The following is a 9377-nucleotide window of genomic DNA, read 5'->3' as shown; positions in this document are numbered from 1 at the left end:
GTGCTGACCTGCCAGCTCTCTCCGCCTTCCTTCCTTGCTTCTGCTTTGATTTTTCTCTAGCAGATTTCTTAAATTTATAAAAAAAACCACTTTTTTCTCTGCCTGGGTCTTTGGGAGCTCAATATATATCTCTTTTCCTTGATTTGCTTAACAATAAAATAAATTCTGCAGAAGTCTGGCTCATGTTTTTACTTTGAGATAAAGAAGCCATACAGATAGATTATGGAATAATTAACCTGGCATAAATATGGATAAAAAGATCTGTTTTTTCTGATCTAAATGAACCATGAAGTCACTGTGGGATCTTGAGAAAATCCCTTGTCCTCTCTTATTCTTGGAATTCCCATGTGGATAATGAAGAATTTTCTTTTACACTATCTCTTATATGAGACTTAGGGGAGGTAATATTAGTTCTTCCTAATTTGGGGGAAAGTATTTTATATAAAAGTAACACATTTATCCTCTCTGGACCATAGCTTTACATCTCTATGAATTGGTGGGTTTGGACTATATCCTATGTGAACCCATGCATTATTTTTTTTCCAAGGAATATCATAGAGTCCAGCAGACAAAAAAAAAGTGAATAAATAAACAGTTAGCTCAGCTGGCATGGCTCAGAGCATTGACCTATGAACCAGGAGGTCACAGCTTGATTCCTGGTCAGGGCACATGCCTGGGTTGTGGGTTCAATTCCCAGTAGGGGGCGTGCAATTGTTGACTCTCTCTCATCATTGATGTTTCTCTCTCTCTCTTCCTCTCCCTTCCCCTATCCCTGAAATCAATTAAAATATATTTAAAATAAATAAATAAATAAATAAATAAATAGTAAATATCCAATCAACAGTGAATAGAGGCAAAGTCTGTAAAAGTGTGTACATTGAAAGAAAGCAGTCAATTGATCTTAATCGTGGAAAAAGAGAACTGGATGGAACGTAAGGAATCTTAAGGCCCATAGAAAGTCTAATTAGTTATTGCCGAAGAAAAATGCTACAGATAGTAGAAGAATCAAGGTCACAAGACAGCTCCTTTGATAGCCCACTCAGTCTCCACGTAGCTGGTTCAATCTTCTGAAGACAAGTTGGATATATAAATACCTTATTCTGAGTAATCCAGATGGAAGTCAGGGGGCTAGGTCTCCCTTCGAGTACTTTCATGGTGTAAAGTGTGTACTTACAAATAACACCTTCCTGGGTGAACTCACACAGAAGACGTCTCTAACTGCATTTACTAGGTGAAACTATCCACAAGCGTTGACTGAGTGCCTACTCTGTGTCAGGCTCTGCTCTAAGTGCTTGGGATACAGTTGTGGGTGGGGATGAAAAGAACAAAAGATCCCTCCCTTAATGGAGTTTACATACCAGCAGGGAGAAATAGACAAAAATAGTGAACAAGTACACCGAGTAGTGATGCTTGGGGAAGGCAATGGCCAACTGCTGAACTAAGTCAGGCAGTTAGAGGAGTTCTTATTAGGAAGACTTGGAGAGAAGGGATTTGGCTGAACCAATATTTGGGGAAGAATAAAAGTTAAAGCTAGAACACAATCCTTCTACCTGGAGCATACCTCTTTGTTCAAGGTTCATCCTGGAAGCAATGTGACTGGAGTGGAGTGAGTGAGTGGACAAATAATTGGAGATAGGGTCTGAGAATAATTAACTCAAACCATGAAAGACTTTGTAGTTATTGGTAAGATTTTTGCTTCTATTCTGAGGAGTAAACTGTGTTAATTATATATATTAAGATCATAGTTCTGCCTTATAAGAAAATCTCAATTATATTTTATGCATAATAGACATTTACCATTCATGTATCTCATTGAAAGGACCTAACCAAACTTAGGGATGCATCTGATATTTAGATAAAAACCCAAGGAGTGAATTAGGTTATGCTAGGGAAAATATATACTTTCCACTCCTTTAAGTGTGGGATGTGTGCTTTTCCATGCCTAACGACTATTTACCTTGCTGGCAAAAATGTCCACACAATACATAGTTAGGATAAGGCGCTGATAAGAGGGTGGATCACACTGACCAGAATGTGAGTCATGGCTTTTGATAAAAGCTATGTTCATTTGAACAAGTCACTTGACTTCTTTGAATTCCGATTTATTCCTCTGTAAAATGGGGACACTAGTATCTACATTGTAAATGTATCGTGAGGATTAAGAAAATGATGCATGCAAGCACTTCAATAGTCTTTGATACGCAATGAGCTCAAAAATCAGTAGCTTTTATCACTATGTTCTGTCAGCAGTTTCAGCATAATACTGCCTTCACTGATCAGGATATTTTTGTTCTTTGTCTCAGTATTTACATCGGTTTTAAAATGTTTATCTTCTGCCCAGTTGGTGTTGCTCAGTGGTTGAGCATGACCCATGAACTTGGAGGTCACAGTTCAATTTCCTGTCAGGGCACATGCCAGGGTTCCGGGCTCAACCCCCAGTAGGGGACGTGCAGGAGGCAGCCGATCAATGACTCTCTCTCATCATTAATGTTTCTATCTCTCTCCCTCTCCCTTTATCTCTGAAATCAATAAAAACATATTTTAAATTAATAAAATAAAATAAAATAAGTCTATCTTCTGTTCATTTAACATTTTAAACATTTCTCATCAAGTGTTTTTTCTTCTGTCCTTTTTATCTGTATAGTCCTCCTCCCTTTTCTGCAGGGGATACATTTCAACACCCCCTAGTAGATGCCTATCTACAGTGTGGAATCTTATATAGACTATGCTTTTTCCTATAGGAAGATATCTATGATAAAGTTTAAACTACTCTTGCACTTTGGGGCCATTATGAAGTGAAATAAAGGTTGCTTGAACACAAGCACTGAGATCCTCCAACCATCGATCTGAGAGTTGAGACTGCTACTAAGCGACTAGTAAGAGGGTGGGAAGCACACAGTGTGGATACACTGGACAAAGAGGTGATTCACGAACTGGGTGGGAGGGAGCAGGACAGCTTGAGACCTAATCACACCACTCAGAACAGTGAAGGATTTGAAACTTAGCAACTGTTTCTTTCTGAAATTTTCCATTTAATATTTTTGGACCACAGTAACAGACACTACCACAGATAAGGGGGACTACTGTATACTAAATTTCATGCTTACGAGGGAAATTAAGCCCTTTTCTCCCTTGTTTCTACTCCCTGAAGTAACTTAGCTACTTCTCAGGTAAACATGTGGAGGACCACATGCAGTTAGATAAGTGAGTCATTGAACATCTTTAAAAGTATTGTCCCTTTGCATGGCCTACTCCTCTCTCCTGTTTGGAAGGGTCTCCTCCAGCCAGGCCAGGTTCCTGCTGGCTGTGAAAGCAAAAAATGTATTTCCATCGCTTCACCCTCTGCTGCCTGCAATGCCTCTGCCACCTTCTGCCACTCTGCTTATCCCTTCTGCCTTATACAAATCTCTCATCCACATCTCAAGACTCTACCATTTATTTCATGGCTCTTTTCGGAAGCCTTAACTGAGCAAGTGATCAAAATACTTGTCTAGTTCTGAGCTAGTCTTTGGGGATAAACCTCAGAAGAGCAGAAATCTTATGTTTCTTAGATAGAAGAGGCAAGTCACATATAAAAAATCAACAGTTGAAATGCAGAAGTTTTGGTTCAGAGTTGTATACTTTTTTCCAAACCTCAGTGAAAACACGTATAAGATTTATGCATATCATAGTTTGCAAACTTCACATCAAAAGAAAAGTATGTAAACATATGGTTTTAAATATGATATGCAGAGTGAAGCATTTAGAAAGAGGGGTTTTGATGCCTGCAATTTACTTTAAATTGCATCAAAGATGGATTAATGGACAGATGGGTAGATACATTAAAAAACAAGTATAGTAAAATGTTAATGGTATAATCTAGGTGTTGGGTTTTTAGGGATTCTCCACAAAATTATTCTAGCATTGCTTGAGGTTTAAAAATTTTCACTAATGAAAATGTTTTTAATGATTTTAAAAAGAGAGAGAGAGAGAGAGAGAGAGAGACTCTGCCAGGAGGAGCAAATATTCGTAATCTTGTTTTTGTTCCTTGTTATTGTGAAATCCAGGACAGAACATACTGTCTCAAGTATGGTTTGTACACTTCTCTTCAAAGCAAAAAGAAACACAACAATCTATCTGATCTGAACACCCATGTCTTCAGATAACAATGGGAACATTGTCAAAACGAGGTCATACCAAACTATTAACTCGGTCCTCATGCATTTTTCCTTCCACACCAACTGTTGCCAAGTCACACTTTTCTCAGTAAGTCTCCTTCTATTGGTCTTCTGAAGCTAAATTCCTTGCAAAAATGATGTGGCGTGTCAGTGATTGGGGCTAAGTGAAGGGGGCTTGTCTGGGGGCTTCAAAGTGAAGGTCTCTTGAAGTGAAATACACAAATGTGTGGACCACACAAACACACTCTAAGATGAAAAGGGGAACAACAGGAAAGAAAAGGCCAGAGAAAATGGAAACTAAGACAAAGCTTGAAATAAGCCACCACTAATAAGTTTAGCTGATCTGTTTACTGAGTTCTTCCTATGTGACCTGTGATAAGCACACAAACATTATCACATTTAAATTCATCAATAGCTGAAGTTGTAGTCCCCTTTTACAAAAGAGGAGCCTGAGGTAGAGAGATATAAATGATTTGTCCAGGATCTTAGAGCCAGTGAGTTGCAGAGTCTGGATTTACTCAAGAGGGTTCCATCAATTCCATATTCTTAAACTTCCTATCACATAATCATAGTAACTGGAATAACTTGGATGTAAGTGTCGAGTTGGAGGGATTAGTCCTATAAATTTAGATACATCAGAAATAGAAGTATTCATAATTCAACAATACTTAGGCAAATATATAAAGAAGGTTACATGTGTATGTCATAATTTTTAACAGAGGAACAATTATGTTAATTTTGTCGCAGGGCTACAGCTTTAGCCTGAGAAAATCTGGTTCAAAGGGGCTAATAACCCCAAACTAGGCATTCATCAAAATGTTCTCTGTCTTTCTCTGACTTTCTTTTTGTCTTTTCCAGAGTTAGCATCTGTGACTTTACACAATTCTGGTTCATTTCAGTTCTGTAGTTTGACTTAATGGGAAATAAGTAGAACAGATTTCTCCTGCTTTAGTTTGAAAGATTTAGAACTAACTTAATATAAAAGGAGTATCATTCCATGGCCCATTTTAGCTCACTACAGTTACCCTTCAGATTTGATAAGATGTGTACACTAAAATAATGCAGATAATAAAGTACAATTCCATAAGTTCTGATATATTGTGTCTCCATTTTCATTTGTCTCAAGCTGTTTTAATTTTTCTTTTGATTTTCTCCTTTGGCCCATTGGTTTTTGGGGAATGTGTTGTTTAATTTCCACCTATTTGGATGTTTACCAGTTTACCTCCTGTTATTGACTTCCAGTTCCATGTCATTGTGATTGGAAAAGATTCTTGGAATGATTTTAATTTTCTTGAATTTGTTAAGACTTGTTTTGGGCCTAACATATGATCCATTCTGGAGAATGTTCTGTGTGCACTTGGTCCACCTTTTAGGTCAATCTGACCTAAAATACAGTACAAATCCAATGCTTTCTTACTGACTTTTTGTCTGAATGACCTATCCATTGTTGAAAGTGGAATATTGAGTCCCCTACTATTATTGTACTGTGGTCTATTTCTACCTAAAATTTTATTAATATTTGGTTTATATATTCAGATGATCCAATGTCAGGTGCATATCCAAGGTGGGGCAAAAATATATTTATAGTTATGAGTATGCAAAGCACAGGGCTTATTCTTGCATTTTATTTATTAACTATCGTATTTTTTTCTATATGAGTAACTATAAAACTACTTATACCCCACCTGGTATACTTATAATATATATCCTTTTGATGAATTGACCCTTTTATCATTATATAATGACCTTTTTTGTCACTTTTTAAAACCTTGATGAAAAAAATTGAAAATACAAATAAATGTAAAAAATATCCTGTGTTTATGAGTTAGAGGAATTAATATTGTTAAAATGCCCAGAGTACCTAAACTATTCTACAGATTCAATGCAAAAACTATCAAAATTCCAGTGGCATTTTCCACAGAAATAGAAAAAGCAATCCTAAAATCCATATAGAATCAAAAATGATAATAGCTAAGGCAACCCCGAGAAAGAACAAAGCCGGTTATGTCACATTATCTGGCTTCAAATTATATCATAAAGCTATACTAAAGTAGTATGATATTAACATAGAAATGGACATATAGGTCAATGAAACAGCATAAAGAGTCCCAAAATGAACTCACACACATGTGATTAACCAGTCTTCTACAAAGGCCCCAAGTCAGAGAAAGACAAGTATCACCTGATTTCATGTATATGTGGAATCTAATGAACAAAATAAACCAACAAACAAAATAGGGCCAGAGACATGAAAGCATGGAACACACTGACAAATCTCACAAGGAAGGGGGGAGGTAGGGGCAGGGAGAGATTAACCAAAGAACTTATATACATCTATGCATGACCCATGGACACAGACAATAGTGTGGAAAAGGCCTGGGGGTGGGTGGGTGCGGCGGGAACAAGGTGAAGGGAGGCAATGGGGGAAAAATGGGGGACATCTGTAATACTCTCAACAATAAAGTTAAATAAAAAATTAATTAATTAATTTTAAAAAAATTTAAAAGAATACATAGTGGGAAAGGTTAGTTTCTTCAATAAATGGTCTTGGAAAAACTGGATTCCCCATATACACCATACACAAACATTAACTTGAAATGAATTAAAGACTTGAACATAAAACCTAAAGTTGCAAAAGTCCTAGAAGGAAACATAGGGGAAAAGCTCCTTGACTTTGGCCTTGACAGTGATTTTGACACCAAACAACAGAAACAAAACTAAACAAGTGGAAATACATCACACTAAAAAGCTTCTGCATAGCAAGAAATGATCAACAAAATTAAAATGCAACCTGTGGCATGGGAGAAAATATTTGCAAACCATATTAAATAGGTAGGGTTCATATCTAAAATATATAAACAATATATACAACTAAAAAACTCTGAGTAAAAAATGGGTAGAACTGAATAAACATGTTTCCAAAGAAGACATACAAATAGCCAACAAGGAAATGAAATAGTGCTTAAAATCGCTAACCATTAGGAAATGCAAATCAAAATCCAGTTATATTGCTTCACACATTTTAGGATGGCTATTATTGAAAATTCAAAAGGTATCAAGTGTTGGTAAAAATGTGGAGGAAAGGGAACCCTTGTGCACTGTTTGTGGGATTGTAAATTAGGAAAGTCATTACAGAAAACAGTATGGAAATTCTCCAAAAAATTAAAAACAGAAATACCAAGTGATATATACCCAAAGGAACTAAAATCTAGACCTCAGAAACATATCTGAGCTCCTGTGTTCACTACCACATTACTCGGGATAGCCAAGACATGGAAACAACTGTTTGCTGACAGATGAATAAAGAAATTTTCATATATACTGTTAAAAGATAAACTGAGGCACATTGAAATTGACAAAAGTTTATTTGGGCAAACATCTATTCGAATCACCCAACTGTGAATGGAAAGTAGCTAGGAATGCCATCAGAAGTTAGGGGAAAGGATTTTTTATAAAGAAGACATGAGGGGAAAAAGCCAAAAAAAAAAAAAAAGTCTTTGATTGGCTCTCACTTCACCGGTTACCTTCCTTGGGAAAGCCTGGTTGGCTGTTCATGATTAGGTTTCTGAAGTTCTGTTTCCTCAGATTTGGTGGCTTTGATTCTGGCTTAGTTTCGGGTTTGCTTACTGAATTGAAGGCCATAGAGTCACCTCAGCCTCCCTAATTACTTTAAGAAAATATGCAATCGAATATTATTCAGCATAAAAAAGAAGGGAATCTGGCTATTTACGCCAACGTGGCTGAACCTAAAGGACATGATGCTAAGTGTTGCAGCCAGACACAGAAAAGTGCTTACACCATCTCACTTGAATGTGGAATGGAAAGAAGTCGAAGTCATAGGACCAAGAGAAGAAGGCCAGTTGCCAGGAGTCGACATGGGGGTCGGAGGGAGAGATGAGAGGGTGCTGGTCAAAAGGCATAGGCTTCAATGATAAGATTATCAGGATAAGATGAATGCATTCTGTAGATCTACCGTACAGCATGGTGATTATAGCTAATACAGTATTGAAAAGGCGTGTAAGATCATCTGCTGAGAAAGGGAAGCAGCGGTGAGAGGGGGACCACACAGGTCTCAGGTCAGAGCAACAATGGCACTTAAACCTGAACTATTTTATTTTCCATGTGAATAGCTGGACTTAATAACTACAGTCCTCAAGTTCTCCTTGTGCATAAAACTGCTCACCCAATAAAACCCAACTGGTTGTTGTGGTAATAATTTTATTGGATGTGCAATGCTTTCAGAACAGTTTTATGGACTTAAACAGACGCCACAAAATACTTTCTTACTTTCTCACTCACTATTTCGAGAGGAGGTGAACCCTTCCTGCAGGAGTCATAACTAATTATAGGTTCATTTCTGGAACTTACTGAAAACCTTTATGCTCTTTTATGCAAGTGAAACCTGCGGAGTCTCATGAACACGTCACCGCAGATGACTGCTTTCCCACTTCTCTGACGCCAAGCATTTTGCTCCCCAAACCCTAGAATCTGGGAAGAGCTTTGCTTCTACTTTCTCATAAGCTCTTCATGTGCCTGGTTTGAAGGACCCGTGTCATGCTGCCTAGGGGGAGTGTGACACGGGAAAAACACCTTGAGATGGAAGCTCTGCTTGAGAGAAATGTGTAGGCCAGTAGACGGATGAACCAAAAGGTGGCAAAAGGGAGTAAGCCTTCTTTTTCATGGATTTCTTTTTTTTTTTAAATATATTTTTATTGATTTCAGAGAGAGGAAAGGAGAGGGAGAGAGAGTCATTGACAAAGCCCGCAACCCGGGCATGTGCCCTGACCCGGAATCGAGCACCGACCGCCTGGATCCCAGGTCGACGCTCAACCGCTGAGCCACGCCCGGACAGGCTTTCATGGATTTCTTTTTCTGCTCCTCTAGCTCAAATGCCACCTCCTCAGTGCGGGCCTTGGCAACCTCTGCCCCCACCATACACCCTATCTGTATTAGAAGTCACTCTGCTCTTGGCACATCTGGGCTATCCACAGTCTGTCAGTCTTTCCCCAGGGGTGCTGAGCCCAGGGAAGGAGGTGGATTTGGAGTTAGAAGATGGCTTTGGTTTGGCTCCTATGAGCAACGTTAGGTTAAATCATACTTGCTAAGCCTCAAAAGTGTCACATGGCAATAATGGTAAGACTTCACAGATGTTGTTTTAGAAAAAAATGAATACATATAATGTGTATGAAATCTCTAGAAATACTGTCAGGTGCCATGTCA

Source organism: Miniopterus natalensis, chromosome 4 (genome assembly GCF_054644295.1).
Source record: "Miniopterus natalensis isolate mMinNat1 chromosome 4, mMinNat1.hap1, whole genome shotgun sequence".
Taxonomy (NCBI): Eukaryota; Metazoa; Chordata; class Mammalia; order Chiroptera; family Miniopteridae; genus Miniopterus; species Miniopterus natalensis.
Note: the sequence above shows the minus strand (reverse complement) of the source record.